The sequence below is a fragment of the Adiantum capillus-veneris genome, chromosome 8 (genome assembly GCF_014529385.1).
Source record: "Adiantum capillus-veneris isolate H3 chromosome 8, ASM1452938v2, whole genome shotgun sequence".
In the NCBI taxonomy this organism is placed as follows: domain Eukaryota; kingdom Viridiplantae; phylum Streptophyta; class Polypodiopsida; order Polypodiales; family Pteridaceae; genus Adiantum; species Adiantum capillus-veneris.
The window spans coordinates 58,220,501-58,231,394 of record NC_140938.1 but is presented as its reverse complement, the minus strand read 5'-3'; the positions used below and the strand labels follow the sequence as shown (position 1 = coordinate 58,231,394).

Genomic DNA, 10,894 nt, shown 5'->3' with positions numbered 1-10,894 from the left:
AAGAGAAATTGGTCTACAAGAAAATTGCCCCAAAAGACCTCCTTTTGATCTCTCCAAAAATACCCCACAGGTCGGCCGGATCAGAGCCCCCCAAAAAATGAGCAAAATTGTCTTTTATAGGGCCCATCCTTATTTCAGTTTTTTTTTTGTTTTTTCCAACTTTTAAAAAAAGGGCAACTTCCAAGCACTAGCACTACCGCTTGTGCTCTTTTCTTTCAAGCCTTTCTTCCCCCCTTTGGCCTTTGAGTCTTACTGCCTTTCTTTTTGGCCTGCCCAAAGGGCAAAGGCTATAGAGACGCCTTCTCTTTTTGTTGACTAATTTTTTAAAATAAAATTTTATGTTCATTTTGTGGGTTTATATCAAGAACCACTATGTGGCATGATTAAAGTGGTTGGGAATGTGGCCACTCTGCGAAGAAGATGGATATCCTAGGAGGTTGGTAGAAGCAGGGATAACGATTTACCATGTGTAGGGTATCTATTGGCTTATCATTTGTGGAGGGAGTGATAAGACTTGTGTCTAAGGTTCGGAGGGGCTTATCATTTGGAGAGTTAGCTGTGATTTCCCTTCTTCCCTTTCACCTCCCTTGTTTCTCATCTATAGCTACAGCCTCATCATTTGACCTTATTATTGGTTCGCAAGCTCTTGTCAAGCCCCAAGGCTCTGCTGGGAGAGCAGGCAGTGTTGCATTTCTTGTGTGAGTTACCCACGATGGGGCCACACCCCGTCGAGATCACCATCTCTCTAGCTTCTTACCTCACTTCGATTTTCATTGCGTGATGAGCACGAGCACAAAAATCACCTGCATATTGTCTTTGAGCTATTGTGTGACTACCAATTGTTTGCAAATCCAGACAAAAGTACATTTTTTCAAACACACATTGATTATTTAGGCCACATAGTCTCAGAAAAAGGCATATCCGTTGACCCTAAAAAAAAAGATTGACATTATTAAAACATGGCCTACCCCCAAATCCATGCATGACATAAAATCCTTTTTAGGTTTAGTAGGATTTTACCAAAAAATTGTCAAAAACTTCCACCAATGACCACTTTACTTCGTCAAAAAGTACCATTCAATTGGGGTCCCACACAACAAAAATCATTTGACACTCTCAAATATCTCCTCACTCATGCCCCCGTCCTACAATTACCTGACTTCACACAACCATTCTTTGTAGTTGTTACAGATGCTAGTGGCTCAGGCATAGGCGTAGTCTTAATGCAAAATGATCACCCAATTGCCTTTGAAAGTCGAAGTGACTCAAACCATCTCAAACCAAATACAACACATATGATAAAGAATTGCTAGTCATAGTCCACGCTCTAGACATTTGGAAACACTATCTTATGGGCTCTGAAGTTCTAATCAAGACTGACCAACAGGCCATTAAACATCTTCTGACTCAATCCACCATTTCTGATCGTCATATCCAATGGGCTAGTTTCATTCAAAATTTCCATCCTATGATACAATACCAACCAGGTAAAGCGAATGTAGTAGCAGACACATTAAGTAGAAAACCTGAAGTGAATGAGCTTTCTGTTACTCGTTCATGTGTTTTCGATAAAATCAAGCATGTTTATTTGAATCACATTTCTGTGAGTGATGTGAAAGCTTTTCATTTTATGCCTAACACATATGCTCACGATCCACATTTCTCACATGCTTGGTTTGAAATAACTCACTCTAATGGTCTTCCCTATGAGTACTAACCTTGGAAAATGGTTATCTTTATTTGAAGAAAAAACTATGCATCACAACACCCTTCAAGGAACTAGCAATGACTGAAATGCATGCACCACCATATAGGAGTCATTGAGGCATTCAATCCACACTCACTGCATGTCAAGATCTTTTTTTTTGGCCTAGAATGAAGCACGATATCACAAATTTTTTTTTAGAATGTTTGATATGTCAAAGAGTTAAACGTCATTATGGTAAGTCTTATGGTATTTTAATGCCTCTCCCTATCCCTGCTAGCCCTTGGAACAAATCTCCATGGATTTTATCACATGACTTTCCACCACATCCTCACACAATGATATGATATGGACCATAGTTGACCGTTTTAGCAAACAAGTATAATTTGTACCTTGCAAAAAGACATTATCTGCACCACAGGCTGCAAACCTTTTCCTCAAAACCATCTTCCCCTATCACGGCTTCCCCAAGTTCATTCTCTCCGACCGTGATGGACGCTTTTGCAATCATTTTTGGGTCGCCCTAGCCAAAAACTTAGGCTCTAAAATCGATTTCACATCTGCATTTCACCCTAAAAGTAATGGTAAAAAACAGCACTATTATGGATCTCCTTAGATCTTATACCACTTAAAATACTGCAAACTGGGACCAACACCTCCTTATGCTTCAAATTTCTTACAATAACACCCCTCACTCCTCCACAAACTGTGCACCCTTTGAAATTGTCTATGGGAAGAAACTCCCTGTACTTGTCTCCACTATTAGCACTGATGTCCCTGCGGCTGACATGTTATTAAGAGACCACACACACATTTTACAAGAAGCCACAACTTGCATTAAACGAGCACAACAAAGATACACTCCACAAGCCAACAAGAAACGAAGACCTGCACCTTTTAAAGAAAAAGACCTTGTTTGGCTTAGAATTGAAAAACGACGCTTAAAAAGTGTAGAAAAACATCCCAAAATAAAATTGGCCCCTAGATTTTATGGCCCATTCAAAATCCTTCAAAATATAAATGACAATGCGTTCCGCTTGGGCATTATATCACATTGGAAAATACACAAATCCTTCCATGTTAGTTTATTGAGACCACACAAGGGACCTATTTCTGATACTCCTTCCACAGCTGACGCCCCCTTCATTGAGGACGATGAAGAAATTCTGACTCTCGAAATAATTTTAGATCATGACATGACCACTACCCGCACAGGAAACCAGTACAAAAGATATTTAGTAAAATACAAAAACCATTCTTTGGAAGAGTGTCAATGGATTTCTGAACAATCGCAACATCCGCACTACCATCACTTAATACTTGCATACCACACACCTAGCGACATAGATTCACCAATTTAGGTAGTGCCTCTCTTCTAGTGTAGATTCGCCGATTTAGGCAACACAAATTCAAAATGTAGATCCATCGATTTAGGCAGCATTAGTGCAGACCTGCCGATTTAGGCAGCACGCCCATTGGTGTAGATCTGCGGATTTAGGTAACACCAATAACTAGACCACTCTACCACTCTGGCTGCCACCACTGTCGCTAGTTTGGTTTTGGTAACAATTGAGGACAATTGTCTTTCAACCCCGGGGTATGTAATGGAATTGATATTTTGATGATATATTTGTGAAATATTTGATATTTTGATGAAGCATTGCAATCTTGATTTGAATTGTGGAATATGATCACTTGTTGAGTGTTGTGTGAGTAGATCAGTGATTGGCACGTGCTGGACAATAGGGCGATAGCAGCTATTCGGAATAGAACTGCCACCATTGGATTTTGTGTGGCAAGCCTTAGTATTTTATGGTTTAGTTATAAGTTGATATGTAGACAGCTATTAATTGTTACATTGAGCTCTTTATGAGCCATGACTATTTTATGCCCAAGTGTGAATTGGATGTAACTCATTTTTAAACATGAACTTTTCTATAAATTAAATACGTGCAAGAGAGACATGCTCACTCTCTCACGAGGGGAGGCTGCACCCAGCGTTGTGTCTTGCCTCTCTTTCCTCCCTCCTCTCTTTTCGTGCCAAGTGTAGCACTCTGCTCTAGGAGGTCCGCTTGCACGTTCTCCCTCGCTCTATCTTGCTCTCTATCTCTTATGTTCGTGTTGAGATCGGTCATGTGCGTGTGCGACGATTCAGGTATGTGGATTTATTGTTTTATGATATGTATTGTGCTATTATGAGTATTTTGCAGGGCCATCGCATCCGTTTGTAGCAATTCTTCAACCCCTTCTGCGTAGCGCTACCATAATTCCATAGCAAGCTTGGAGGAAAATTTGGTTTTCCCTGCTGTGAGAAAGCATTTTTTTTAGGTGATGTTTTATTTTTGGGTTGAGATTTGAACGCGCTTTGCTATTTTGTTGAAGCTTGTGGTTTCGTGTAGCAGATTTTGGGATTGTAGGTGAAGTCAGCGGCCTCAGAGCAGTAAGTCTCCATCCTCTACCCCCTCTCCTACCCCTGGCTCTGTCATCAACATTCCCAAGTTGATTCCTCGTTATCTACACCAGCGTGGACAGTGAGGTTCAAAGCCATGTAGCATTATGTTAGGATTTTAGGCAGTGATGATTTTTGGCTTCCCTGGGGGTGCGTCCCAGTTTCTCCGTGCCTTCAAGTTCGTTGCTGTTACATGTTTCTCCGCGTCATCATGTTCTATTAGCAGCAAGCTAACTCGGATAGCTCGGATAATATTTTTCGGAGCTTTTATTGTAAAAACACTTATTATTTTGACGAATTGGGAATGTTGTAACTCCTACTTTCCAGATAAACAGTGTAATTGATGAGTCGGGGCTACAAGCTTCGAGATTGTATCAACCTGTCTTTAGTTAGAGCTCCTAGATTATTAGTTTTGACCACAAAAACCTTCGCTAAGGTATAAAAGCCAATTTTTGTACGTATTTTATAAGTTTTTGGATAATAGAAACACATCGTGAGCTAACGGCACTCACTTCATTCCTTCTCGCACTTCCTACTCCCTTTTCGGTTGTCACATTGCAATGCCGTTTACTGCATTGCAATCGCAGGTAAAAGCTCTACGCATTGACGTAAGCATTTCATGGTAATCCTTAGCTTTTAGCGTCACCGACCTGCAATCTAATTTCATCATAGGTAGGAATTTAAGCTTCAAAATCATAAACTAAGTATAGGCGGGGTATCAGGGCATCATTGCTAAGCATTTAGATGCATTCTCGGTCGAAAATGACTTGGTCAAAAACTCACTGCTGTTAATAATCGTGATTTTTGCACTTGGCGTAAAGTGAGATTTGAGACCATAAGCATGTGTGCTTAGGTCTTATAAACATGTCCTAAAAGTTTCGTGACATTGGAAAGTGGTAAGGGGGAACAAATCCATCACAATCAAAACTTCCCTCTCTATAGCCCATGATAAATTCCGCACCCCTAACCACATAAAAACGCACACATGCACACTATCTGCCAATCTCCAATGCACCGACTCGCCTACAAGCACCACCGGATATACACACTCACACATGAGCACTTCAGTACAATAGACCCATCAGCAAACCATCATATCCCGACACCAATGGATGCATACAACTCCCCAATCTGTAAATGCACTCACACAGGGAGGCGACACACGCCTCGACCACACACAAAGTAGCTCACTCAATCATTCTCTCTCTCTCCCTCTATGCACATACACATACACAAAACTCGGAGCCAACGCTACCACGGGCACGAGACGAGATAGACGAGGTGATTGATGGCAAATTCAACACAGAAAATAATCCCCCCAAACTGTGAACTCATTTATCCATAGCACAAAAAAACAAACTTCTCGTCGGCTTCCCCTTGGCGACCTTCTCTCTTGATTCACAAGCCCATAGCGGCCTCTCGCAATGGCCCTTGGCCACACACCACGCTATCTAGCACCCCTGTTCGGACCAATCCCCGGCTTCTCCTTGGCCCTACCTCTCGACTTGCTCACCTCAGCCGGCTGCGCCCTCTCCTCATGGTGTCATCACCTTGCAACAGCCCATTCTAAGGCAACTCCTTGTACCTGGTTGCTCTTTTCCTCTCTCTGATGGCGCTGCACTGCAACCCTCGTTCACCGCTCTAGGCCAGCCTCACCTTGTTGAAGGCGGCCCTTGGCAGCCCATGGAGAGACCCACCACGCTATCTAGCACCCCTGTTCGGACCAATCCCCGGCTTCTCCTTGGCCCTACCTCTCGACTTGCTCACCTCAGCCGGCTGCGCCCTCTCCTCATGGTGTCATCACCTTGCAACAGCCCATTCTAAGGCAACTCCTTGTACCTGGTTGCTCTTTTCCTCTCTCTGATGGCGCTGCACTGCAACCCTCGTTCACCGCTCTAGACCAGCCTTCTCGCGGCCTTGACTTGCTCCCGCCAAGCTCCACTCTAATGGGCTACCCCTTGGCCATGGCTTCAGTCCTCTGAGCCTTCATCTCTTTCTATCTGCAGCTCGCATCTGGCCTATCTCCGGCTGCCTCTTCCATGAGCTTCAAATGGGCTACCCCCTCAGCCTTCTCCTCTAGTTGTAGCCCCTCGTAGACTACTGGCCAGCCCCACCTCTAGCGGCCCTTCTCCCAACCTGCACCTGCTCCCGGCCCATTTGGCCTTCTCCTCCACGTAACTGGCTTCCGCCCCTCCTGCATGGCCCCAAGTGGTGCTACCTTTATTCCCTTGAACCCCGCCCCCTCGCGATATGGCTACTTCCCCTCATTTTTCTGAGGGCGACACTTGCATGGCCTGGCTCCCGGCTACTGCACCTGGCACCCCGCCATGCTCATCCGCCTTCCAACTGCGCTCCCTGGCTGCCTCTCCTCAGTTGTTTTCGCCCCCCCGCAAGCATCCAAACAGATGGCGTTTGTTTTCTTGCATGACCACCTTTCAACATTTCTTTTTTTATCAAGCCCCTTCGACTTGAGCCACCTTCCCGCGCTTTTCAACGTCCGGCCATTGGTGCCATTGCCTCTTGTTGATAGCATTTCCACTGCAAGGACTTCGACAGTGCCAAGATGTTGTCATGAGAGACTTCAATCACATTGATCGCCAACAACCTTGAGTGACAAGTCCGCCGTCGGAAAAAATGACAATCGCCTTGAGCGCTCCATCGCATTGGTATGCAAATATGAGTGTCCATCTGGAACCGGTTGAACTGGAGCCTTTTTCCCCTAGCATAGCTCCCTCCCTAGACCTTGAAGTGTTGAGAGACATTCTGACTAGGAGAGGATAAAACCACCATTGACCTACAACACGCCGTATTTGACATACACATCATGGCAGTAGAGTGTCGTGCATACATATTGCTCCAAATCCCATATCACAAACTAATAGCAATCTAGCACCCCTTGTCATGTTTACAACCTTATGATATCAACATTTGATCATGTCACCTGTGATAGCACTTTCGACTAGAGAGTGTTCCATCTGGGTATACCTGTATCCTGACTGCATCAAATACCTGTTCAATGCCCCCGTCATTTGCCTGCAAACTGCCATGCCCGGGCCTCTTGCACTTCATAGGTTTGCCATCTTTAGCTGTACCATCATTGCCCAACCCCTCGTTGAGCATTCATGCTCAACCGTAGCATTATTTAGAGAATATATCATTGCATAAGAAGAATCTGATAGATACTATGTACAAGAGCTAGATAAATAGCATTAAATAGAAAGAAAGAGATTCACTGTCTACCATAGCACCCGCCTGGGTCAAATGGAAAGCCATAGGCTCTCCCAAGAATAGTGTAAACTCCACCTGGATGAAAAGTGTGGCTTTGGTCATCATCGTATGTCTGTAAAACAGATACACACCATCCCTGCTTTGCATTGGTAAACCTGTAAACCAATCCTTCCTGTAGATCTTGAGAGCATGGCCCTTCAAAAAACTGCATGCATGAGCCATCTCCACGCCCAACACAAGCCTGCACAGCCTGGAAAGCCTTTGCATCACATGTCTCCCCGCGAATGGCTAGAGAGCTCTCCATAGCATGATTGTCTTCAAACAAGGCAACATGTGGCAACGGATCATCCAAAGTAGACACTGGCATATCTTCACCTGTACACTCTTGAAACAACACTACAAAAGGCGGCAAGCCTTGCATACCTTGTATTCTCGCCATAGCTTTAGCAACCAAAACCTTCGACACGTCATCTACATTGACCACTGGATCATCAAAACCCCAATCTTCTTCATCGAAGCACTCTTCTTCAATCACCTGAAATTTGTTGCTCTTTGACCACCTTATCGACATGCATAACATCATATGTCTCATACCTTGAGAAAGCAGACTCTGTTTCCCATGTGCTTTCCATATCCAAGGCACTGCTATAGCTCGAATAAACCTCCGCTTTCTCCACAAAAATCATCGCCTTTGGTACTTCATCTATCTTCTCCACTGCTTGCTTTTCGGAAGTCACTTGGTCAAGTGCCTCAGGCGGTACTCGGTAGACTCCTCTCTGCAGCTGTTGAGGCCTCATAGGCCCACACAGTATCGTCTCTACTCTGTCATCACGCCTATCCACTGCTACCACATGTGCATCAACAAAGGGTTGGATTACCTGAAGCTCTTCCCTAGCAATTGGCCTTGGCACCAATGGACTCGCCAGAACCTGCTTTGCCTGTTGCTTCTTCAAAACCTTCTTCGTCCTGCTCTGCGCTGTCGTGCTATGACACGTACATAGTGGGAACGCATGCTACAAGATCTATCTTGTAACTTTTTAGATACATAATTATCTCATCCTATTATTTTTCTCAAGGGTAACCTATCCTTACTTTACCATCAGAAAATACTATGGGAAAAGCTCAATAGCTCCTCCTCTTTAACTTGGGGCAAAAAGCATTGATTCTTTATTTCTACTATCTCATTATCATCTCACACCCTAGCTAGATCCTATATCTCTGGTAAACTCCAATATATATATATTCTATGTATTTTTTATACTTTTCTTATATTTCTTTTTAAATAGCTACTAGGAGGGAATCAAATCCTAGTGGGACACTAAGTGGCATGATTTCAAAGATACACTTATTTTCATGCATTATTGCAAGCATGATTACAAAAATTTGTCAAGGAGCAATGTCATGCTTTCATATGGCATGAGGTGTCCTTTGGAATTAAATGAAAGTCTAGGCTAAGGGGACCACGGGAAGACTTTTGCTGCGAGAAATGGACCCTATTTTGATGATTTTTTTACACAAGGTTCCAATCTGAATTGGAAAATGATTTTAAAATGAAAATCGTAGCTAATGAGCTGAAGTTTCTGCCCATATGTTTTTACTTTTTTATTTGGAGCCACGGTTTCAGAGATATGATCAAAATACTGGACCCCACTCTGCCCACATCATGCAGGGACAACTCATTTCTAACTTTTCCAATTCCTATTCACACTGGCTCCTCTCTTCTTGTGTAAACCCTTGGGGGTTCCCTTCACCTATAAAAGGGGACCTCTTCTTCCTTGAAAAGGAACTCAAGCATTCAAGCCATTGATGAGAGGAGTTCTTGAGGGAGTGAGTAGTAATGCCTAATTGTACTTAGCCATTAACATAAGCCCAAGCCTACACTTTCTCCTAGAGGAAGACTAGCCATTCTTGTACGCTATCCTTGGAAGATCAACTCTAATCAAAGAAGGTCTTGCACTTGGCGTATCAATCAAAGTGGAGTTCTCCCCTCTTCTTCTCTCTCCATCAATAATGGTGCCAAAGGGTTTGTCAAGTAAGATGTGTTATACATTGATGTTTTCTTGATTTCTTGTTGTTTTCTTTTTCATCTCTAATCCAACATATATATATATATATATATATATCTAATATTATCTCCTTAACCAAATCTATCTCTCTCACTCTTAGTAATTCATCCTCTCTACAAATTTTAGGTTCTCTTTGCTACAGGTACATCTCTCCCCGTAGTATCCTTATTGCCTACAGGCAAGAATAGGGCTTGGGAGGGAAACTTCTCATCTCTTCACTTCTCTCATATCTACATTTCTCACATACTATCCTAGATGAATAACCCACATGATGATAATTTCTATCGCTTTCACTCTGTACAATCTATTAGAATTAACGTATGGATTAGCCGTAAAATACACTTTCAACAACGTATAGTGTTTCTCTTTGGCCCAGAAAGGCTTAATGAAATACTTCTATCACCGGATCCCATCATACTACCTGTCATGGACTATAATTTTTCTTTTGATGTAAGCGTAGTTATCTTGCTATGAACCAAGAGGATTTGTACACACAATTAATCCCAATCACTAGACAAAATATATATACTACGGTAAGCACAAAGCTACAATTCCAAAGAACAATTGGTAGCCTATTTGGTCAGTCAAGATTGAATGCCATTAACTCATCTATTAACCCTTTCATATTACCCATGATACGATATGATCATAGCCTTGATGTTTTCATTTTCGTATTGTTTTGACATTCTCTTTTGTCTGTGTGAGTGCAAGAGAGAAAGAGCGAGTCTTCTTTGATTGCACTTCTTTCCAAACCCTAGTCTTCATGGCATCTATGGTTTAACTCCTTCATATAGTTTTTGTTGAGTTCTCTCACAAACTCTTACAGCCATAAGTCCGGTGCTTTCCTGGCAAGACCGCAAATTTCTCGACAGCGCATAGGCTACTGCCTCCTCGTACGTGCACGGTCCATCTATCTCGACTTTATCCCGCATGTTTACATGCAAGCAATCCAAAAACTTGTTCATCTTCAAAAAATATGCATTCTCTACAACAGTTACCTTAACCAACTTGCTTCATATAGCCTCGAACTCCCACACGAATGCTTGGAAATCACCAGCGAGGCTTTGCTTTAGGTTGTCCATCATCTGCTTTCACTTCACTCCACTACGTGTTGGCCACATATCGGCTTTGAAATGCTGCTTACAATGTGCTCCAATTCTGTTTCTCTTTAGCCTGCAAGCCCTCGTACCATACCTTTGCTTTTCCACGAGCCAGGAGCAGGAAAGCTTGGGCCACTCCCTCTTCTCTTGACAAGCCGCTTTCCAGCAAAAATAGACCATAGTCCTACAGCCACACTTCTGCATCTTTACCTGTAAAAGTAAAAAAACCCGACCATGCCATTCTTGTTAGATCCTGCTCTTCAAACCGCGACACCGTCTTTGAATTCACCGAGAAGCAATCACTAGCTGCTCAATGGAGGCACCATTGATGGAAAGGGGGAAGGGG

General features: G+C 43.1%; 1 pseudogene; it reads right to left on the bottom strand.

Moving 5' to 3' along the window:
- Positions 1 to 7,383: 7,383 nt before the first annotated feature.
- Positions 7,384 to 10,533, bottom strand: LOC147452197 (uncharacterized; annotated as a pseudogene).
- Between the last annotated feature and the right edge of the window lie 361 nt (positions 10,534 to 10,894).